Here is a 25,540-nt window from a genome sequence, read left to right as displayed (position 1 = left end):
AATGCACGTTATTATTTTGAAACACTTGAGCACTACTCATTACAAGGCCAGTGATAGTACTGAAATTCTTACTGGGGCCGAGGTAAAAATTAAAGTGAACGTGAGAGGCATGGGTTCGCATGCTGTCCTTAATAGTCCTTGTGTTTTTACTGGTAGTATTTTGAATTTTGCACCGTATCGTCAGTAGTGCCCCAGAGAAGCATGATTGAACGCCTGTTGTTCTCTATATACATAAACGATTCGCAACCGAGATTCGTAGCGATCTGGGGTTGTTTGCTGATGATGCTGTAATGTACGGAAAGGAATCGAAGCTGAATAACTGCAGGAAGATACAGGATGACTGAAACAAAATTTCTAGTTGGTGTGAAAAATGTAAGTTAAAGCAGATGAGTAGGAAACACAAACCTCTAATGTCCACATGCAGCAGTAGTATTGTAGCGCTGGACACAGTCACCTCGTTTAAATATCTGGTAGCAACGTTGCAAGGCGACACAAAATTAAATAAGCATGCGAGGACTATTGTAGAGAAGGCGAATGGTCGACTTGGATTTATTGGAAGAATTTTATGACAGTGCGGTTCATCTGTAAAGGAGAGCTCATATAGGACTCTAGTGCGACCTATTCTTGAATGTTGCTCGAATGTTTGGGATCCGTACCAGGTCAGATTGAAGGAGGACATCGAAGCACTTCAGAAGCGGGCTGCTAGATTTGTTACAGGTAGGTTCGAACAACACATATAAGGAGATGCTTTGGGAACTGAAATGGGAATCCCTGGAGGGAAGGCGACCTTCTTTTCGAAGAACATTATTGAGAAAATTTAGAGAACCGGCATTTCAAGCTGAAAGACGAATGATTCTACAGCCGCCAACACACATTACGCGTAGAGATTAGAAAGATAACATACAAGAAATTAGGGCTCCGACTGAGGCATATAGATACACGTTTTTCCCGCGCTCTGTTTGCGAGTGGAACAAAAATGGGAGTGACTAGTAGTGGTACATGGTACTTTGCGCTACGCAACGTATGGTGGTTTGCAGAATATGTATGGAAATGTAGACACGTCTTCCTTGTTTGTCATGCGGGACAGCACATCGTAGCAAACAGTCTTGGCAACATTCGTCTCGTGTGAATACGAACAAATTCGACCAGAAGACATTAGCATTATGGGGAGGTCTTAGCCAGCAGCAAGCTTTACAATTTCCTTCATATAACTGGGAATTATGGTGGCAGAAATCAATTTAAGCACAGTACCATTTTTCACGTGTTTGTGTACACAGATTTCAGGTACAGAATATCTGCTACTTGTTCACATTTTACTTTACTCAGAACAGGAAGTGATCTGAACCCGTTTCAGTATTTAGGATCAATAAACTCAAGTGAATTTGAAGCAGATTTTTCGATTCACAGTCAATTACTCAAGGGATCTGTGATACAATTTCTTTAATGACCCTGAGTTATTGCTCAAAAGCAATAGTAGCTACCCTTACCCCATCCTTATTTAACGCTACCTTGGCTAGGTATCATAGCTAATTGTAATTTATACTATTTATCTGTAGCATTTAAATTACGTGAATACATTATCTTACACATTTTCTTGGATCACAAATTTTATGCACGTCCGTTAACCTCCGCGTTAGAATTCTCATGCAATTTCAGGGGGTGGCAGAGTTCTTGTTTTTATTTGTACTTGAGATGAGGGTTCCATTGTGTAGGGGTTCCCTTTAGAATTTCCTGTTTTATTAACCTTTTTCAGTATGGAAGGTAAGCTGAAGCTGATGCCGTTATTCTGAGATTTTCTGCTGCTCAGACTATATGGTTGCAGACCATTGCATTCGTTGTACATATTAAATGTTTATAAGCTATTACATGTGCATGTACACACATAGTCCGCAAGTCATCGTACGATGCGTGATGGACGGTATATCGTACCACTACAAATCATTTCCTTTCCTGTACCACTCGCTAATAGAACGAGGCGAAAACGACCGTATGTATGCCTCCGTACGAACCCTCATTTCTCTTATCTTATGTTCTCTTATGTTCCTGATTGTCAAGTAAAATGTTCGTTGGTGGCAGCAGCAGTGTTCAGCAGTCAGCTTCGATGACGGTTCCTAAATTTTCCATATACCATTGCTCGAAAAGAGAGTCACCTTCGCTCCAGGGTTTCACATCTACATCTACGAGATTACTCTGCTATTCACAATAAAGTGCCTGGCAGAGGGTTCAATGAACCACCTTCATGCTGTGTCTCTACCGTTCCACTCCCAAACGGCACGCGGGAAAAACGAACACTTCAATCTTTCTGTGCGAGCCCTGATTTCTCTTATTTTATAATAATGATCATTTCCCCCTATGCAGGTGGGTGCCTACAGAATGTTTTCGCAATCGGAGGAGAAAACTGGTGATTGAAATTTCATGAGAAGATCCCGTCGCAACAAAAACGCCTTTGTTTTAATGATTGACACTCCAATACACGTTTCATGTCTGTGACACTATCTCCCCTATTTCGCGATATACAAAACGAGCTGCCCTTGTTTGTACTTTTTCTATGTCATCCGTCAGTCCCACCAGATGCGGATCCCACACCGCACAACAATACTCCAGAATAGGGCGGACAGGCGTAGTGTAAACTGTCTCTTTGGTAGACCTGTTGCACCTTCTAAGTGTTCTGCCTATGAATCTCAGTCTTTGGTTTGCTCTACCCACTATATTATCTATGTGATGGTTCCAATTTAGGTTACTTGTATTTGTAATTCCTAAGTATTTAGTTGAATTTACAGCCCTCAGGTTTGTGTGACTTATCGCGTAATGGAAACTTAGCTTATTTCGTTTAGTACTTATGTGAATAACTTCACACTTTTCTTTATTCATGGTCAATTGCCAATTTTCGCACCATACAGATATCTTATCTAACTCATTTCGCAAGTCCTTTTGATCATCTGATGACTTTACAAGATGGTATATGACAGCATCATCTGCAAACAATCTAAGACGGCTAGTCAGATAGTCTCCTATGCCGTTAAAATAGATCAGGAACAATGGAGGGTCTATAACACTTCCTTAGGGAACGCCGGATATTACTTCAGTTTTACCCGATCACTTTCCGTCTATTACTACGAAGTGTGACCTTTCTGACAGAAAATCACGAATCCACGTTCACGTTTGAGTTCACGAAGCATCCCAGAATAACTTGCATGTTGATCGACTCTATCGGTAACAAATGTAGCAACTGAACTGCTTCGAGGTCTTCCTTTGATCAGACGTGAAATGGATCCCAAACGCTCGAGCAGACAAGAATGGGCCATGCTAGTGTTCCAATACTCAGAGAGCGCAATCTCCTTAACAGATGAACCACAATTACACAGAACTTTCCCAGTAAACCGATGTCGATCATTCGCCTTCCCCACTACAGTCCGTACACGGCCGTTACATTCCACATCGCTTTCATCACCACGCATAGCTACTCGTATTTAATCCCTCTGCCCATGTCAAATAGCACACTGCCACCCGTATATTTGAAAAGTATGGGACAGTTTGTCCTACTTATGCCCATCAACTTACGTTTTTCTATACTTAGAACTAGCTTCCATTCATCAAAGTAGGTGACACACAACACACACTTTGGTCCGTTGACGAATCATTCCTAAAGGTGCGATTTTCAACACTTTGAGGTTGATTTGGATGTGGCTAAGGGTTTATACAAGCTTTCAACTTTCAGTTTTATTACTTAAAATGCATTTCCTCCACTTTGCAGCGCATTGTATGAGGTTGTCCTCTCCTATAACTTGTAAAAAGGCAGGTCGGGTTATCATTCTTCCGGTATATATCATGATATTAAGTGTGTACATTGAATCACGTGAACAATCGCAGTTAATCGAGATAGGAGACTGTCTTACAAATAGAATGAACAGTCTAACGAGTGCTAGTATGAAGTGAGAGAAAATCGAAGGAAGACGAAGGCAATAAGGTGAAGCACAAATAAAGTTACTGATAAACTCAATATCAAAACTGTGGACCACAGTAGTGCGAATGTTAGGAACTCTTCTGCCTTGAGCGCAAAATAACATGTGACGGTAGACGCGAAGATGCCGTAACAAGCAGTGTAACCGACCTAAAAAGGACTTTCTTTGTTAAAAGCCTTGTGCTACTGTCTAACATTGGTCTTAATTTTAAGAAGTAATTTCTGAGAATGTACGTTTGGAGCACAGTATTGTATGGAAGTATATCATCGAATGTGGGAAAAGTGGAAACGAAGAGAAGAGAATCATCTGAAGTGTAGCGGGACCGAAGGATGATGAAAATTAGGTGAATTGAGAAGGTACGGAATGAAAAAATTCCTCGCAACATCGGACATCTGGAAAACAGGGACAAGAAGGGTGAGAATGATAGGATATGTGGAAGTACCTCAAGGAATAACTTCTACATCACTTCAGGGACCGATAGAAACTAAAAAACTGTAGAGTAGAGTAGAGATCGAAATATATCGATTAAAAAATAAGAACGGTGGTGGTAAGTGCTACTCTGATCAGTAGAATTTGGAACACGAGAGGAATTGCTGATGGGATGCGTCAAACCACATCCCTTCTGTGCTGCTTGATTTTGTGGACATTGGTTAAATGAATAATATTTCTTTGGAAACGAAATAGTAATACCATAGCAGGAAACATGTTTTTAATTTGTACAGTACATTCATACATACAAAAAAGTTTTCTGATATGAAGTTTTTTATTTTCTTCACCGTGTGTATTCGCAACGTGTTAAGTGTTAGTTTCGACAGGAATAAGCTATCATCTTCAGATCCATGGAGTACAGTCTGTGAAATCATGCTGTACGATAAACCGCATGCTTGTATTCGAACCACTATAACGGACTCACAATAAAAAGAGGATAGAGCATTAAAAATATAGGTATGTCTTCATGGCAAGCGTGACACATCAAGGAGTGCTGCATGCATCTTGGTTGGCTGCAGGAAATCGACCTAGACACAAGCTTCAGTTATTGATGTGCCTGTCTTGTATGACTGTCTTGCCATGAAGGCACAGTTACATTTTTTAATGTTCAGCTCTCTTTTTACAGTGAGTCCGTTACAATGGTACGAATATAAGCGTGCGTTTTATCACACAGCATACTTCCATGACCTATGCTCCGTGGATCTGAAAATGACAGCTTAGTCCTGTCGAAACTAGTAATCCAGTGTACACGCACACGGTCAAGGCAATAAGGAACTTCAAATCGGAAGCTTTCATAACACTGAATTAACTGGTAGCTCTCCAGCAGCCATTGTGATATGTGTACTGCGGAGAAGGGCCACATCATCGTGCGTCCTAAATGTTCCTACTTCTTACAGCATATCTGCTGGTAAGTGTCACAAGGGTGCTTTAAGTTACGGCAGTCGACAACAAAATATGTTTTTATCTCGACACAAGTACTCGGAATTTGGACATCAGTAACACGAGTAGAGCGCTTCATTGAGCTGTAATGTGTTAGCACACTGCGAACCCGTGCAATGCTTGGGGTTAACAAACCAGTGTCTGTGTTAGCGATCAGTTACTTTGCAACACTGCTGTAGAGGAGTAATGAGGAAATTTAAGAATATGGTGGCGATGGGTAAATATCTCAATAGATTAGTTTCTGTTTAGCTAGTACTAGGACACTTCTGAATACATATACAGAATGTTTGTATGCTCAACACAGAAAGCAAGAGCCGAACTGAACTTCAGGGCAATGGACAAATTGTAAATCTACTCCATTGGTGGTCCTTAGCTTGAAAATGAGTTAAAATAAAGATAACGAAAAAGTAAGTCTACGTAATATTCTCATTTCAGTTAAGAACACAAGAATAACATATTACTGACAATATCAATTACAAAAATCTCTCCGAGAACTGACTCACTTTCTGACTAACATGTACACATTCAGAAACATGATTTCTGCATACATAACGAATTTCTTTTCAAATTTAGGCATAACAGACATCATGAACTATTATTCCCAAGCAGTCACGTGCGCAGAGATAAGCATTACTGGTACTTCCATTGTAATTGTACAAAAAGTCGGAAAATTAAAGTGTTTCAACCAGTTTTGCTATAACATGCCAGCACATTACAATTTATCGTTTGAATTTCCGGTTATGCGCAATATAATTTCAACTTTTTCGTTCGGAGTACAAATAATACATACAGTTTTAGTATTATTCAGTTGTTATTTACATAAAAAATATAAGTTTTAAAGTTTCTCGTATGCGAAATGAGGTCTCTTCTATCTATTCAGAGGACCCGTGGCCTTGCTATCTGATAAGACTACAAAATTCAATGTCTTCGTAGTGTATTGCTCTATTAAAATGGAAAACCAGTTTCAGGTTTGCAGTCACCATCAGATCTAAAGTTACAGCATCGATACAGAGACACATAGTCAGTACCGGTCTGTACATTTGTTGATTACGTGCGTATGTGTCGCTGCTATAACTTTATATCTTGTGGTACAGGGTTTGCATTGGGTGAGGTGTTTGGGTAAGTTTTGTGAATCCGAGGGCTTTTAATGATTCTTTGATTTATTAAAAACAATTTACAATACTAGAGCACATATGAATACAGCTAAGACTTCCGCTCAGCCTCTTGCAATAGTTGACTTACGATAGAAAATTACATAATTAAAAGAACTATTCGTTTCATCGTAATAAAATAATCTGATGTTCAAAGTGGGCAACGATAACATGCAGTAACACTTACTCTATGATACAAGTACGCATGATACAGATAAAAAAAAGTTGCTTCTGTCAGATACTTACTTGACAAGCGGTCACCAAAATACAATAGCACCAGGAAGAAAGGCTCGGAGGAATTGTCTGCAGTTCATTACTACCATCGCTTGAGCTCCTAATGACTAGTATACTCAGCGTCTGCACTTGTTCGGAGAGGACAGGAAAAGTCCGCCAGTAGCTCAACAAGAGACGCATCTTGTACCAGCTCGGATGTGTCATGAACACTGGAGAGACTCGTATCTATTCTTAAGGCGTAAGGAGACATCCGTGAGTCCAGGTCCCTTTCGCCCTCCGGCCAGAGGTTCGCGAACTGGTCGTTGTCCGCCACCCACTCTCGAACGAACAGAGATAGGTGAGACGTTGCTTATCGGTCGATGCAGCGACAACAGTGTTACCAGCAAATTCCAGCTTCGCCGAAGGTTCCTCGGCTTCGAGCAGTAGCCAGTAGCCTGTCGACCGTGAACAACGCAGTTCCATTTGTGTACGGACAGATGACAGCTCGCCTTGTGTCCGCACGCAACAACCACACTTCCTATCCATATTGTGCAGTGTAAAAAAGTTTTATGAAATCTTGAAAAAATACAAACAAAGCCGTCAGTACTAATAGAGAAAGAACAAACAGACTTCCACAAGAAAGAAAATTAATCTACTCAGGCGCTACTGAAGTTGGAAAGTACACAAAATACAAACGAGAAGAATAAACGAACTCTAAAAGCTGCTTCGAAAATTTCTCACTAGAACCTACGATTGCAAAATCTGCATGCTCTTAAAATACAAATAAATACACAATGAAAACAGATTTATTACTAGTTACTTTTCACTAGATATTCAGCTTACACAAAAGCGACTGCGCGGGATAAACACACAGGCTCTAATCGTAAATAAACGATGCTTAGACCAAAAGCAGGTAACGTACAGTTTTTGTCGGAAGATCGTGAAAAAGCTCTGAATTAAATTGAACGATGTGTACAGACAGAAACCGCTGCTGCTCTACGTTCCTACCGCCTTAGTTGCTGGGCTATCGAATAAAGCTTCGTGAACGGCGGCACTTTGGCACTGTCGAACAAAACAATTTCTGCAGCTCGAAGGAACTGGCTATGAAAAAGGCCACGTAGGAAGTTATGTAGTTGTATGACAATCTGCAGACAACAAGTTAGGAACAACGAAGAAATTATTAAGGGCTGACGAGGTGTCTGAAAAAGCAATACTACTGGGAGGGTTTTGAAAGTATTTCCTAACGCTGAAGAAAGGTTGTCAGTGGGCGTTATTTATTCCTCAAGGTGTCTGGTTCAAAAATGGTTCAAATGGCTCTGAGCACTATGGGACTAAACTGCTGAGGTCATTAGTCCCCTAGAACTTAGAACTAGTTAAACCTAACTAACCTAAGGACATCACAAACATCCATGCCCGAGGCAGGATTCGAACCTGCGACCATAGCGGTCTTGCGGTTCCAGACTGCAGCGCCTTTAACCGCACGGCCACTTCGGCCGGCATGTCTGGTTCATATCCCACCTTCCTGAAAAGGATAAATAGAAAGGACGGTGACGAATGTGTATGTGTCCTGGCAAGATCTTATGAGCACGTCGACATCGAGTACGAACTACGCATAAATATCAGAGAGAGATAAAGGGTAGGAAAAGTTGATAATATGACGTACTAGACAGATTATTCTCGCTACCTGAATAAGAATGGAATCTGGCAAGACCAGATGTGGCTGAAGGGAGGCTGCAGGCACCATAACCAGCGGAAATGAGAAGGCTGCCTCGAGGTAAGAATGAAGTGCATATGTGACACTTGAGGACCTAGATAAAGTCCAAGTCAAGGAACAACAAAGAAATATCTAAAATTGCAGACTATAGTTGTGAATTACTCTTCGTGACATAAGTAATAAATTAAGAAATACTCTGTATAGTGTCTCGTTTTTCTCTCAATGTGTTATACAAACTGTAGGTGATAGCGGGCACAATGCAGGTAAATGTCGCTAACATTAATTGAAAGTAGTATACAAGTTGTAAGTAATTAATGCGATCGGTCGCATAATTTAGGCAGCGCGTATGGATCCTGATAACTCGGAAACCCTTGTAAGCCACACCACGTTACCAGTCGTTAAACGTTCAAATATAAATGGGAAACATGAGAGAAATGTCACGTTCCGGAAGCAGCCAGCAAGGAATGAGGGGTGACCTACTACATAGCCGGACTTTCTTCTTGTTTTCTTGCGGCAAAAGGGGACATGTACAACCTAGGTGCTTACAGAAAAGTAACGCACATCCTTTTGGTATCCCTTCATCCAAACCTAAGTCATTTACAGGGTGTAATGTGATTCCAAAAGTCCCACAGCGACGTTAGGGTAAAACAACTGTGTAACGGCCCTTATTGGAAAGGCTTCCAACTAATCTCTAGTGCTACCTGATGACCACAAACTTTTTGTGTTTCTTACCATTTCTGGACAAACAGTCCGTTTGAAATTTGACGCTGGAGTTTCAGTAACTTTGCTCACTTACTAATTTCTTACAAACCTAAGTTGAGCACCTCGCACCATATGCTGACCGAATATCACGGCCCAGACTGTCCAGTCTTGGGCACTTGTAGCTTTCCTGCAACTTTCTGAGTTCTGACGAAGACGTGACGATCACAGTGCTTCGCTGCCGAGACAGTGCTAACACTTTAGGTGTAGACTCCTTTGATTTGTTTGGATGAAGCGTTGCGCACAGTTGTAAGTAGGCTGTTTAGGTTTTTTTATCGGTAACGCCACCTCTGTATGAAAATCACTGGCTGTGCTGTGTGCAGTCTGTGGCTGCTTTGCATTGTTGTAATACTCGCCATTGTAGTGTTCGGCAGCTGGCTGTGAACAGCGCGTAGCGTTGCGCAGTTGGAGGTGAGCCGCCAGCAGTGGTGGATGTGGGGAGAGAGATCGCGGAGTTTTGTAATTTGTCATGAACTGCTATATATATTATGATGATATTAAGGTAAATACATTGTTTGTTCTCTATTAATATCTTTCATTTGCTAACTATCGCTATCAGTAGTTAGTGCCTTCCGTAGTTTGAATCTTTTACTTAGCTGGCAGTAGTGGCGCTCGCTGTATTGCAGTAGCTCGAGTAATGAAGATTTTTGTGAGGTAAGTGATTTCTGGAAGGTATAGTTTAATGTTAGTCAGGGCCATTCTTTTGTAGGGATTTTTGAAAGTCAGATTGCGTTGCGCTAAAAATATTGTGTGTCAGGTTAAGCATAGTCTTGTATAATTGTTCAAACGGGACGTTTCATATGTCGACCCTTAGCCGAGGATACCTCACTGGAATCTTCTGATTTTTTCGTGTAGTTTGTGTACTTAGTGTAGATTTTGTTTATTGCTAGCGCGTAATTGTAGAGAGAATCTCCTTTGTAGTTGCAGTCTTTCATTGTTGTACAGTAAAACAGTTGTGGCATACATGTAGATTTGCACCAAGTATTTCGCTGCTGCGCTTGCAATTAACTAGATATTATTTTCAGTGCTATGTTAATGTGTTCTCTTATTTTTGCTCTTCAAATTGTGTATTTCTGTGTTGTCGTGTGAAATATTGTGACAATAATGGCGTGTGAAAAACGTAACACTAGGCTCCAAAGTAAACTGAGAAATAATAGTGACGACGAGCGTAGCTTGCTAGCACCACTGTGTAATGAATTAACAGACGTTCAAAGTAGTAATTTGGTAATTGTGCATAGGGAAACGGAGCGGGCTGTAAATAATGGTGTAGACAGTGAAACAATTATTGAACAGGGAAGCGTTATCTATCCATCGGTCGGCAACAGCTCGCCTCAGGATTCCGAAATGACAGGACACAATCTTGCAAATACTGTAGATTCAGGTTTTGCGTCCTCACCGTTTTCTCAAATAAATCAAGACACATTTTCTGCTTTACAAAATGCGAATATTGCAGGTTCAAATGCACTGCCGAATAGCACTTAGGAACATGTTTCAGACACCAGTGCACTGTTATTACAGTTAATGCAACAAATGGGACAAAGGCTACAAAAGTTAGACACAATGCTCAAACAAAATCAGAAACAAATGGGACAAAGTCTTCAAAAGTTAGACACAATGGAACAAAATCTTCAAAAGTTAGACGCAATGGAACAAAATCTTCAAAAGTTAGACACAATGGAACAAAATCAGAGACAAACACAGCAACAGCTTCAAAAGTTAGACTCATTGGAACAAACTCTTGAACAAACGCGTGAAGATTTAACTACTGAGTTACATAACATTGAACTGCAAATTATTGTTCATGAAAATCATGAGACCTTGCAAGCTAAAATGGACTCAGTTGCGTCTACCGATTCGGTTACGGAACTTGCAAAAACTCAGGAAAACTTAAAGGATACAGTAGAAAGACACATGGAGGAAATTAGTACTTTATCAGAGAAAGTAGTTGAACTTTCGGATCAGCTAAATAATTTATCTACGAAGGTAGATGATAATCTGAATGACACAAAACCAGTAGTCTTTAATGACACAGAAGAGTGCGAACAAATTAGGAAATTCAAACAAAATCAGAATCAAATTAATACGCAACACCAAAGAGAAATCCGCGAAGTACAAGATCAGCTGACACAGGTAGTACAAGAATTACATATTTAAGAATTCTGGCAACGACATTCGTCCACAAGCATGGCTCCATCAATTCTCTCATTGTTTTCCTCCCAACTGGTCGTTAGAACACAGATTAGAATTTATGTGTGGCTATTTAGAGAATGAACCAACTGTAAGAATGCGATCGGTCATTCACGATTGCCATGCCTTCCTCTCAGCATATTGGTCTCAAGCCACACAAGACCGAGTAAAACATGGCATCATGATGATGAAACACTTTGAACAATCTTAATTTTCCAGTCTTGTGAAATATTTTGAAGACATGTTGCATAAGAATCAGTACCTGTCAAACCCATACAGCCCCTCAGAACTCATCCGCATTTGCTTAATCAAATTGCCTGAACATTTACGACGTATTATTTTAGCAGGACGTTGCAAAGATGACATTGAAGCTTTTCAGGGTCTGTTACAAGAATTGTAAATTGACACTGACAATCGGGGAACGTGGAAACAGGAGCACAACAATTACAGGTCACATCTGTCACAATTCCGCGATGAAAGAAATAATAACTGGACACGACAAGGCTATTCTCACAACACATATCGTGACCAAAACAGATACCACCCGTATGACAACCGTTGGCAGAGTAGTAATAATTACAGGGAAAGATCACCTCTCTGCGGTAATGACTATCACAGAGACAGTCAGAGAAACAGACAATTTGGGAACCAAAATAATTATTATCAAGGGAGACAGAATAACTTTAGATGCAACGGTCCAGCGCGCAGTTACGATTCAGGGAGAAATTCTCCACCACTTAACCGACAAGAAAGAAACTACAGGATCTACCGACATGACGACAGACGATGTGATCGTAACGACAGACCTGAATTTTATCAGAACTGGCGGGATTCAAACAGAGCAGGGCACTTTCGACAACGTGAATTTGTAGAAGCTAGGTCTCCTAATCCCAATAACGGCGCGCGCCAACAAAGAGACAGACAATGACTCACACCGCTGGCAGCCACAAAACGTACTTATGAAACTGACGACGCAGCTGCCGTAGCTAGTAATTACGTAAAAATGGAAGACATTAGGGACATCTTACTCCAGGAACACGACATAAAACATAACAACATTGCATATCCTGTGATTCACATTACAGTAAATGATGTAAAATTTACGGCAGTACTTGACTCTGGCAGTCCCATTTCAATAATTAGTGAAACAGCCTTTAGGAAATGCAACAAATCGAACGATTCTCCCACACTTCCGTTACGTAAGATTAAATTACAAGGTGCAATCTTTGGAAAAGGTGTAGATGTACGCCAACAAACCAACTTAGAATTCTTTTGTCAAAGCCACAGCTTCTCTATGAGCTTTCTTATTGTTCCATTATTGTCGACGGAAATTATATTGGGAGTAGACTTTTTGAATGAATACAAAGCAATGTTAAACTTTCACGATGCTGAAATAAGTTTAGAAAAAGAAGGTAAGTCAGTAGCTTTGAAATTTGAAGATTGGCTCTCAATCCATGACGAAGAAATTAATCGGTTTTACCTTCTGTTAGACAACATTTCGGAATTTTCTACGGAACTAGACCCTAACAATCCCTCTGCAAGTACTGACAGGGATGATATCGACGGCATATTTGAAACTAATGAGTTAATTCAGAATAAAATTCAAACAATTGAGAATTGTAATGACACTGATAGGCAGGACCTCTTTGAGATTTTACAAGCACATTCCACAGTTTTTACTCACAAAACAGGAACAATCAAGGGATTTCAATACCAATTTCGTGTTCGTGAGCATACTAAATTTTGTGTTAGACCATATGTAATTCCAGCACATTATAGGGACCGTGTTAGAACAGAAATACAATCTATGCTTGACGAGGGCATTATTGAGCCTGCAGTAAGCTCATACAACAATCCGTTACATGTTGTTGAGAAGAAAAATGGATCGATCAGGCTTGTCTTAGATTCGAGACAAATCAATACTATCATTATTCCTGAAACAGACAGGCCGCAGACGATGGAAGAACTTCTTCAAAATTTTAATGGTGTAAAAGTGTTGTCTTCCATTGATCTCAGATCCAGCTTTTATCAGAATCGAACTTTATCCAGAATGTAGTTATCAGTTTCGGAAACTTCCTTTTGGTTTGAACATTTCTTCGGCAGCATTCATTGGTGGGCTAAATTCCATATTACCTGAGTTCTTAAAACGTCACATCACCTTATATGTAGACGATATTCTGATAGCAGAAGCCTCATGGGAACAACACAATCGCATCCTCAACAGCGTGTTACATATTTTTGCAGAATCTGGAATTACAGTTAACTTGGAAAAGTCTGAATTCGGTAGGACAAAGGTGAAGTTTTTGGGACATATTATTTCTTCTGAAGGCATTCAGCCGGATCCTGAAAAGTTAGAAGTAATCAGAGCCATTCCAGTTCCATCCACAAAAAGACAAGTCCGCAGTTTTCTAGGTCTCGTAAATTTTTACCGTCGTTTTCTGAATATGCAAATTCTTGTTACACCAAAACTGTGTTCTCTCACTGGAAAAAATACTATTTGGAACTGGGACGAACAAGCACAATTGGAATTCAATTCTTTGACAGAAGCGTTACTTCACGCGCCAACCTTAGCTCATCCAGATCTGTCACAAGATTTCTGCCTTAGCACGGATTCTTCTAAAGTCGGTCTTGGTGCCCATTTATTTCAAGAAGCCATAGAAAATGACATTACCATTCAGAAAACCATTGCTTTTGCTAGCCGAGTGCTAACAAAATCTGAAAAAAATTATTCCGTTACTGAATTAGAAGCTTTAGCTGTCGTTTGGGCATTTAACAAATTCCGTTTCTTTCTTTCTGGTAAGCACGTAAAAGTATACAGTGATCATCGTGCATTACAATTTCTTATGTCTTCAAAATTAAATCATGACAGGTTAAAACGTTGGGCATTGTTTCTGCAAGAATTCCGCTTCACAATAGTCTACATTCCCGGCAAGGAGGACATTGTTGCGGACGCGCTGTCACGCGCACCGGCTGGGCTTGAGAAAAGTAACACAGAAGGCAACATTGAGAAAAATTTCAGTATTCTTTACATTCAGAAAGTAGCATTTGAAAACTTCATCACCACATCTTTAAAGGACATTGCTCATGAACAAGATAAAGATCCGATTTGGAAAGACATCAAAAGTAAATGGCATGAAAAGACACACACTCAGATTCGGCATTATTACCTGGTTTGAAACAACATACTCTTCAAACGCTGCACTGTTGATGACAAGCTATGGGTACTTTGCATTCCAGACGATTTTGTTAATAAGCTCATTTGGTACATTCATTTCAGCTACGCACATTTTGGCCCACGAAAATGTTATCATATTCTTCGAACGACTTGTTATTTTAACAATATGGAAAAGCGAATTCGAAGAGTCTTGTCTATTTGTAAACTTTGTCAAAAGGCAAAACCATCTACTATCTCACATCGTGCTCCGCTGTTTCCTATCATTCCTTCTAAATTAAAAGAATTTGCTGCTGTTGATCTCTTGGGACCGCTTGTCAGAACATCTAATGGATTTTCGTACGTTCTAGTCGCTGTTGAACTTACTTCAAAATTTGTTTCTTTCACACCGTTACGTAAAGCCACTGGACGGTCTGTATCCAACGCCTTTGTTAAAAATTTCTTACGTGAAGTTGGACACGTTAGTAAAGTCGTTTCAGATAACGGACCGCAATTCAGATCTGCTGTTTGGTCACGCATGCTTCGCAACCATAAAATCAAACCCGTTTTTATTTCATTGTACTCACCACATTGTAACCCGTCTGAACGGATTATGAAAGAAATCAATAAGCTTTGCAGACTTTATTGTCACAGAAAGCATCAGCATTGGGACAGATATTTACACTTATTTCAAAACGTGCTGAATGAAATGCCTCACGACTCCACTGCTTTACCACCTACTCTTGTACTGAAGAATGAAGAACCACCGAACAGAATCAGAGAGCTTGTACCTTTCCCGAATACACGTAAACTTCGACACAAACACAATTGATTTGGCTCTTAAAAATATAAAATCTGCAGCAGACAAAAGGAGAAACCTACACGGTAAAGCAAATGCAAAGAAGTTGGATATTGGCCAGAAAGTTCTCATTAAAGCTCATTCATTGTCACATAAGAAGAAACACTTGAGTCACAAATTCTTTCTAGTTTACAATGGACCTTACAGAATCCGACGTACACCACATGATAATTGCGTTGTAGTTGAAACTCTGCGTACTAGGAAGAGTAAAGGTTTACACCACATTTCACATGTAAAACCGTTTATTTAAAGATAATCTGTTTTTTAACTTAGTCTTTGCTATAAAATTTTTCATTTTACGTTACTAGTATGCTTTGTCAGACTTAGAATCTGCTAACATGCAACAATGTTTGAAGTTAAATATCCAGTCAAGAACCTAGAGAAGTTATTGAAACAGAAATTACGAATGCATTGTTATTGTGAACAGACGGCACAGTGTTATTGTGTGTGTACATTCGTGCTTGTTAGTTGCACGATTACGTAACGACTATAAGGCTCACATACTTAGAACATTTACCAGTACTGCTAATGAGATTTTAATGCAACATTTCGGTTTACTTGCAAATACATTCAAGGTGCTTTCTGAGAGATACCAGGTGACACAGTGGTTAGTTTATTTGACAGCTACACGATTTTCTCACAACGCTACTAATGAGTGACAATTTGTTGCTTTTGCAGTGTTTCTGTTTTATATCTGCACAGTTTTCTGTCTTATTCTGGAAAGTAAAACATGTTTTAGTAGTAACTTTTGTGGTATAGCTACAATGAGACTGCCTTATCCGTAGCACAACAATACGTTACAGCACAGTACTTTCTTCATCACAGCAATAAGAGTAATAACTAAGATATCTGTACGCAAAGCATTTCACTTTTGTTTATCATGAGGTAAGTACATTGGCTTCTGCAGAACTTAGCTTTCGGTGGACAATAACTGCGACACTTCCACAGAGATTATCCTACAGCAAGATGCACATTTAGCGCTACAGGACACGTATTTGAGTGATTAATTTTATACTTAAAACATTTATTTTTAAAGGTTTTTGAATTACAAAGAAAGTTTTCCGTGATACATTTTATTCCATTCCAATAATCTGTAACACCTGAGGGTATAATTACATTAATCCTCAGGGGGGTACACGCTTACTTTGTGTATCATGTGTTTGGCAAGCACAAGGAGCCCTAGCTAATATGGTATTTGCTTATACAACTTAACACATCGGTACCATATTTCTCTAACACAGAATTACACAGCTATCTGATCATTTAACTGAGAGGTAAACATTTTTTTTTTACTACATCAGTGACAGATGTTTACGTAATTACACAGTTGGATAACTTCACACTTACGAAATTGTATTTTGTCTGTACTTTGAGAAATGCTCATATTTTTCGGAACCATTGTGATACTACGAGAGCTTTGAATGATGTATTTGGTATGAGATCATGATTTTTAAAGTACGTTTGAGGTAGATGACATTATTGAAATGAGCAGAGAATATTTTTTAGGGTTTGAAATTATTGCAGAAAGCTACGACGTTTTTGAGAGTTGACTGAGGTGTTATGATGTTATTATTACGATGACTATGTGTATTATGCTGTTGTGGTATGTTTATGATCAGTAAGCTGATGATATATGAGTTATTTGATTATGCTACATATCTGTAATGATGAAATATTGAAGAAGTGTTGACGAATAAGGTAAGGAATAATGAGTAGTGTTTAGGGACTCTGATTTGTGGAAAAGGTTGTTGGAAACCAAGAATCGTACTTTAAGAGTTATGAATTGGGTGTATATGCGTGAATGTATCACAATGCTGGCAAAAATTTTTAGGACGCTGTTATATTTACAGGATTTTGTTTCTACACATTTGTAACACAAATTTTCGACCTGTGAAATTTTTATATGAGACTGTCACTGTAGCGAAAACTGCTGTCGTAAATATTTGGGTAAGAAAGGTAAGTGACCATGACGTAATTCATTGTGAGCGGCCGGGTGTGCAAGCCGCCTTGAGAAAAAGCCATTAGGTGGTAGAAAAAAAAAGGGGGAGGCCATTATCCTCGCTATCGACATTCCTTTGTAGAAAGCATCGTAAATACGACACCCTCAAACTTGAAAACATGATTACACTGTAGAGTTCTTAATTTATGATATTTACTGAAATGAAATGATGAGAAACATTTTATGTCTATTGTCTTGTTAGTTGAAAGATTGTTTACTGCATTATGAAATGCCATATGGCTAGTGAATGACGTTTGACGCCTTGCTTTGCCTATTTTTTTTAATATCTAGTTTCTAGCTGCACTGCAGCATTGGTTAAAATAGAATTTTATAGATGTACTAATATAAATATTTTCTGTCTACAGATCGAGTAAATAATAATTTTTTTCCAAGAAAACGAGGGCACATAAATAGACATTTCCCTTCACAGGAATTGTATAAATAATTTCTTTACGATTTGGTAACTTATCTGCTAGTGCAAGTTCTCGTGATGCATCACTCTAGTGTTAAGATGTGACATAGGTATTAGACATGGCCATTTTCAGTGTAATATTTTTTCTGCTTGAGCTTTGTCATGTTTAGATGCTGCTGCTGTTTGCCAGGCGTAGTGCTACTAAATTTCACGTTGTGTTACTCTGCAAACCAGTTTACTACTGATTTATTTTTCTTGTTTGCTGCTCATTGCCTTATATTAGTTGTAATTTATGCTGCTTGCTTCGCTATTTGTATTTTTGATCATTGCTGTGTGTGTTAATTGTTTTGTGCTGCTGCATTGCCTCGTCCCTTAGTTTAGCATCTGAGCTCAGTAGATTTAAGTTAGCTTAAGAGGGGTAGACTATATAAGAAACTGACTATGGAGAATAGGTAAAGAATGTGTTGCGAAGTTATATGAAATAGATTTGGGCCAAAATGAGTATTGTACACTGAGAAATAAGTATATTGAAAGAAATATGAATAGAATATAGAAAGCAGGTATAGATCGGACTTTTTGGGAATAATGATGAATGAAGGGAGATCTCCAAGAAGTAAAGGAAGTTTTGTTTGCAAAATACTGCAGGAAAACAAACCCTGTCCTTTCCTTTTGTATTATTCCGCTATATGTGTGTGTACTCTTGTGTACTTGTGTTTTTCCTGTCTTTATGTGTTTAGCTAATACGATTTATGTTGTAGAATTTTTCTAGTACTTAGCTATATTCACTATGAGGAGGAATCCTGTTATCCTCAAATATAAGTTGCATTAATAATATGTTATTTTCTTTGTAAAGTTGTTTACAATTCTGTTCTATTTCAATGTTCATGTGTGAAATTAATGTTTCGAAAACTATTCTCATTATTTTATATATTTACTTATGTCATAATTCCTGTAACTCTGATGGATATGTTATTTCGATTCTTTGTAAAGCCTGTACTGCAAATGTTATCTGTATTGTTATGTTCTTTAATGATGTATTTTGTACCTTTGTAATTTTATTTTCATGTTGTAAATTTATAATTGTATAGACACCAGTTCTTCAAATTAAGTTACATTTCACTGCACACGTTTCTGTTGGTCATAGTATATGGATAATATGTGAGAAGTAGGGACTGATAGTGTTTGCACGTTTGTTAATGATTCAGCAAGGGACTGGATAACAGCATTGCTGGTTCTAAGGACAATTCCAGAAACTTTGTGAGTGCACAAGTGGTGGTTATGGACTTGCTATATTATCTGCAAGACTCTTCAATGGTGATTGTGCACCCGCACAGTCACAACAGATGGCTGCTGGCCATCTCTACAAGGACAGTGGGTACCTTTGCTGACTCACCAATACCATTATTTCTACAAGGACTGCAGTGGGTCTGCACCTCTGGTGGCCCACCAATACCGTAATCTCTACCAGGACTACAGTGGGTCTGCTCTGTGATGACCTACCTACCAATATTCTTCAAAACTTCGCATGACTCTGCTGTGGGTTTGCTCTGTTGTGGCCCATTACCTGTCAGCATGTCAAGAGTCAGCACTGTCTTTCCGTTGGAAGGACAACACTACTTCTTCAAGACTGCATGGAAATCCACCACTTCCGTGTGCAATTTTTTTTACTAATGAGACTTTGTGAAAAAAAACTGTAATTACTATTATGATGAATGATCAGAACTATCTTTATGGACTGTGAGAAAAGTTTAGCTTTTGACCAACATTGTATCAATAAGTGTGTGCATTTGATTTCTTTGTTATTGTAATTACGATTATGAAAAATTTTAACTAATATGTATTGCCCAGTGCCCAAAACAATTTGTAAAATTTTTTGTGGGGAGCATGGGGGCTATGTAAGTAGGCTGTTTAGGTTTTTTTATTGGTAACGGCACCTCTGTATGAAAATCACTGGCTTTACTGTGTGCAGTCTGTGGCTGTTTTGCATCGTTGTAATACTCGCCATTGTAGCGTTAGGCAGCTGGCTGTAAACAGCGCGTAGCGTTGCGCAGTTGGAGGTGAGCCGCCAGCAGTGGTGGATGTGGGGAGAGAGATGGCGGAGTTTTGTAATTTGTCATGAACTGCTATATATATTATGATGATATTAAGGTAAATACATTGTTTGTTCTCTATTAATATCTTTCATTTACTAACTATCGCTATCAGTAGTTAGTGCCTTCCGTAGTTTGAATCTTTTATTTAGCTGGCAGTAGTGGCGCTCGCTGTATTGCAGTAGTTCGAGTAATGAAGATTTTTGTGAGGTAAGTGATTTCTGGAAGGTATAGTTTAATGTTAATCAGGGCCATTCTTTTGTAGGGATTTTTGAAAGTCAGATTGCGTTGCGCTAAAAATATTGTGTGTCAGGTTAAGCACAGTCTCGTATAATTGTTCAAAGGGGACGTTTCACAGTGTACTTTCTGTTACTCCCTTTGATCCTCACGACAGTGTCGCTAAGTTATGTGCAGAATTTCAGGAACTGTTTTCGGAACATCTAGGCAAAACGAGTAATTCTGTTGCCCATGTCACAATGGACAATACACAGCCGCGTTTTGTTCAGTCTCCTCCTGTTCCTCATGCTCTTCGAGAACAGATAGCTTAGGAACTTATGCGTTACGGTTTTACTGCTTTGCAGTAAAATCCATGGGTCGTAGCATCCATTACAGCCAATTACTGGGCGTCCTCTCTTATTATTCTAAAGATGCCGTCCCGCAGACTCGGGTTCTGCGCCATTTTTAAGAAAACCGTAAATTCTCAAACGGTCATTGACACTTATCCCTTTCTGCGCTCGGAAGAACTGTCGGACAAGCTGGATGCCGGATGTTACTTTTCCAAAAAAGACTTACGCGATGCATACTTGCAACAAGTCTTCGACATTAATACTATTTGGATCTCTTCAAATATTTGAGATTGGATTTGGCAGCGATTCCACAGCCGTCGTATTTCTGGAGCATCTAACTGCAAAAGTTCCTTTATGCTCGAATTATTTTAGATGACATTGTCGTCTCAGGTCGCACTCCTGAGTAACACGTTAGCAATGTTCGCACCCTGTTTCAAGTGCTTTTTGTAGCTGGTCTGAACTGTAACATAGACAAATGAGTGTTTTTTAGAGAGAGCGTAAGTACTTAGGACATGTCCTTAATGGAAAGGGTGTTCAACCAATTAGAATCACTTTTGCTTGTGATCCGTGACCTTCCACACCCTAAGCAGTGTGCAAGAATATCAGTCAGTGTGACGGAAGATCACGTAATACACCCAGTTAATTCCGAAAGCCACTCACATCGCGGCTCCCTTGCGTGACTTGCACAGGACGTACATTCCTTTAGTTTACTCTCAAGAGTGTCGGTGTAATATCTAGAAGTTGAAAGAAGCTTTGCTTAGTGATCGATGCCTTTCCCTTCTGACACAGCCAAATCGGTGTTTTTGGCTGTGGCTGCTTCCTCTTGCGCCATTGATAGAGTTTTCTCTCATAGATTTGGTTCTGTTGACATGCCGACTGCCTTTGCTTGAAAGTTGTTGACAAAAGCTCAGTGTAACTATTTGCAAATAGAAAAGGAGGCTCTCGTCATTGTATATGTTGTACTATTACCAGTATCTCTTTGACAGAAAATTTTAAGTGGTGATGGATCTTAAAACTTTTCAATCTTTGTTTAGCCCTCCTCAGTCAGTTACATCTTTCACTGCCCAGAAGCTGCAACGATGGGCTTTCTGTTGTCAAATTACCCATATGAGTTACGTATCGGCCCAGTTAAAAGCATGCTAACGTAGATATTATTTCTTGCCTTTCTGTTCGCCAATATTTACAATTCGAGGAATCCTCTGCTTCTTGTTTGCTCACTGATGTCCAAGACGCAAACGTTTCGCATAGCTTTCCGCTTAATCACCGTAATATTGACCGGGCCACAGAGGCAGATCCTGATTTGTAGATTCTGTTGCACTACATGCACACTAGTTGGCCACGTTCAGCCAGACAGATCTTAGCTCTGTGGTTCGCCAATATTTTGTCTGTCGGCATACCCTTGCATTATCGTGCCGATAATGACCAGTCGCTTGTTGTGGTTTTCCGGGCTCTCCAGCCTAACGTGCTTCGTTTACTTCACCATGGTCACAGAGGTGTCAATCGTAACAAGGAATTGGCGTGACGATTCTACAGCTGGCAAGGCCTGGACTCCAGATGCTGGAATTGAACAGTTTTAGGTGCCAAGCCTGTGTGTAATATCGGTCAGCTCTACCTTAGCAGTTCTCTGAATGCCCCAAACCTCAAGCAGTTTGGCAACATTTGCACTTGGATTTCGCCGGTCCTAAATGGAATACGCTTTGGCTCATTGTCGTTGACGCTTTCAGTAAATTTACTTCCGTAGTTCCTACCCACTCTAGTAAGACTTGTTCCACAATACAGGCCTTGGCGTGATTGACAACGAAACTCAATTTGCTGCCACCGAGATCAAACAGTTTTGCACCACCTCCGGTATCAACCACATCACAAGCGCACCTCCAATCCAATGGTGAAGCTATACGCTTTGTATGAACATTTAAGCGACAGATGGAAAAAATTCGTGCATCATACGCATAGGATCAAGATATGTTGATCTTGTCTTCCCGCCGCTCCCAGCTACGAGCCAGACCGTCGCTGACAAAGTTGTTACAGGGACGGCGCCACCACGTGTTGCTTCACTTGCTGCACCCACCATGGTGGGTGGCGCCCAGTCGGCCTAGTCAGACAAAGTATCATACTAGCAAGTCTTTTACAGATCGTAAGGCGGACTGAAGTGCTGGGAGCGAGGCACCAATGTAAGACTTCTTGGACTCCCTGTGTTTTTACTGCAGGAACTGATAGGATTGCTGTGAGCCCAACAAAATCAATTTCGTCCTTGTAATCTGCGTGATCCTACTACAGGATTTGAACTTTCAGATTCCATGGTTGTGCGGACGCAGCAGCCCTCGCTGTATCCAGCTGGCGGACGTCCCGAGCCATCGACACCTGTCCAGGAGCCAATGGAAGTCGACACACTTTCACGGTCGTCGCCGTCTCAACAGCCTCCATCACCTGGGGATGGGCCCTATTCCCGACAGCCTCAGATTTCTCTGCAGTCGTCGAGTTGCCCCCATCTTCGTTTGCTGTACTGCCTCTGGATATGGATGCAAGCCCTCTGCATAAATTTTTCGGCTGGTCTTCCTGAAGGGTTCTGGTCGTAAACAATGGCGTTTATCTCAGCTTCTGTGTCCTTATTACCACAAGCATCAAGTCCTTCCTCGTGTCATCGTTCGCTCGTCCACATTTCACGACGACTGTGAAGAGGTTTGAGAGCGGAGGGGTTTGGTATGATAGATCGAAACGACCCTCGCCGACGTCTCACGGTTGGCGTTTTCGACAGACGCCAACAGTGGTTGCGTGGAGGGGCGGCGGATCCGTTGATGGCCGGCCGAAGTGGCCGTGCGGTTAAAGGCGCTGCAGTCTGGAACCGCAAGACCACTACGGTCGCAGGTTCGAATCCTGCCTCGGGCATGGGTGTTTGTGATGTCCTTAGGTTAGTTAGGTTTAACTAGTTCTAAGTTCTAGGGGACTAATGACCTCAGCAGTTGAGTCCCATAGTGCTCAGAGCCATTTTTTTGATCCGTTGATGGCGCCTGCTCAATTACGCCTTCAGCGGCTCCAACAACCAGCATCCTGTGCCGCCACGACATAGAACGGCCGGCGACGACTACGCGGCACAATCTCAGTCGCAATCTTCGACAGTCTTCAGCCTTGGTCAGCATACGTCGGTTCGCTTGTGCATTGGTAGTGGGAGCCTGACACTGGACTACGTTCTTTAGTTGCTTCCTATAATAGCTAGATTTTATTGCTGCTTTTTTATTTTGTAAAATTTCTTTGCAATGCTTGGAGACAGCTACAAGTTAAGTAAAACTTCTGTTTGCACTGTTTACACGTTCGCTAATCATTTCTTCCCCTGTCCACGTTCTATAAGACGACAGCTGCTGCACCTCTCTGTAGCTCACCTCTCCTTACCACTGTATATGAAGTAGTACACAACAAATAAAGTACAACAAACAACGGTTTTGGAGCATGCCCCAAACCTTCGTGGATACCTTTGCTTGCGTAGATAAGACGAAATGTAAGTGTAAATGCTGTAATATCCACGCCTATTTTATTCAGGATCATTTTTGCGACAGTGTTGTGTGTGGAGTTCGAATGAACATTCTCGTGATGTTAATAAAAAGGATTTCATCGACAGTAAAAAAAAAAAAAAAAATAATTATGGTCAATGACATAAATTCATATTCTGTAAGAAATTATATCTCAGACAAGACCAATGTGAAAAGATACTGAAATTATCCATCTTTGTTATCTATGATTCTTCTAGAATAATCCTTCCTCTTGTTCGAACTGTTGTACTGATCGGATGTGATCGATGTCTCGTAACAACTTTATAAGGCTGTTATGTAATATTGTACAAATAAAGTTTCTGTGTCATTGAAATGAATCCTCTTGTTTGGATTATTAATTCACTGTGATTCTCGTCCTATACTGTATAAATGTTAAATTTCTGATAAGCTACAATGGAGCGCAGCCATTATCTCTATTGATCTACAGCGCGGTTTATTGGTAATGTTGAATACTAAACGATTAACATTGAGAAATATTTTTAAATACTAACGCATGTACTAAAGGTACAAAAAAATTAATGTATATTATTTATTAGTGATAAAACAGTGCCTGAAGGAGAATCGATAAGTGACTGTCTTCTGATAACCGCCATCTTAGTGAAATATTACAGCGGCAGTTTAAAACTGAATTTTTATACCGACATAAATCTTGATGGTAATCATTGACATAAAAATTGTGTTTTGGTGGGCCAGAACCCACTCAGAGGTAGTAAATTCCACTTAGGCTGTGAATAATTTTTTAATATCGGGAACTTATGTCTATGCAAAGAGCATCTTACGTGAGAAAAATTGTTCTCTGCTGATGTATGAAGCCAGGTTATTTCGTAAAAACTTTTGTGAAATATTCTGACAGGAAACATTACATTACTTTTGTGTGCGTATGGTATTGTGTGACGAAACTGTTCATTTTGTTTAAAGAACAGTGTTGCCACCTCGAATAACAGTAGTGGTAAATTCGATAGACGATCTGCAACTAGTAATCACATTATTGTGCAAGAGCACTGAAGATTGAAAAAATCATTACTCTCGTATAGTTGAGATTGCTTATCATGCATTTAGCTTGTTTGCAGGTTGTGCATGATCACTTTTGTGAATGAACTTAGTGTCATTTACACTGCTTCATAGATAACATTGCTACACGTTCCCACGTGGAGATTTCTTAAACAAAATAATATCATAAGCCGGAACAAGCAGTGATTAAATAAAACCTCATATTACTTTAAAAACAAGTAATTGGTTTTGTTGTAGTCTTGCTGAAGTTGTCCAACATGATACTACGGCACGCTACAATGATTACAGTTGTCACTCATTCTTTCCTGTCAAGTTTTTATAACATAAAATTTCTAAAATGACAGTAACTTTTTTAGAAAGATTAAGTGTAATAATTGTATTGCCAACAGTGGTAGTATTTATATCGGTTGCCCAAGGAGGAATGATCAATATTCAGGGATATAGCAGAAACGACCATTTGAAATAAACATTTTTGTATGGACATAGGATCTAC

This window comes from Schistocerca americana, chromosome 5, assembly GCF_021461395.2.
Source record: "Schistocerca americana isolate TAMUIC-IGC-003095 chromosome 5, iqSchAmer2.1, whole genome shotgun sequence".
Classification (NCBI taxonomy): Eukaryota; Metazoa; Arthropoda; class Insecta; order Orthoptera; family Acrididae; genus Schistocerca; species Schistocerca americana.
Note: the sequence above shows the minus strand (reverse complement) of the source record.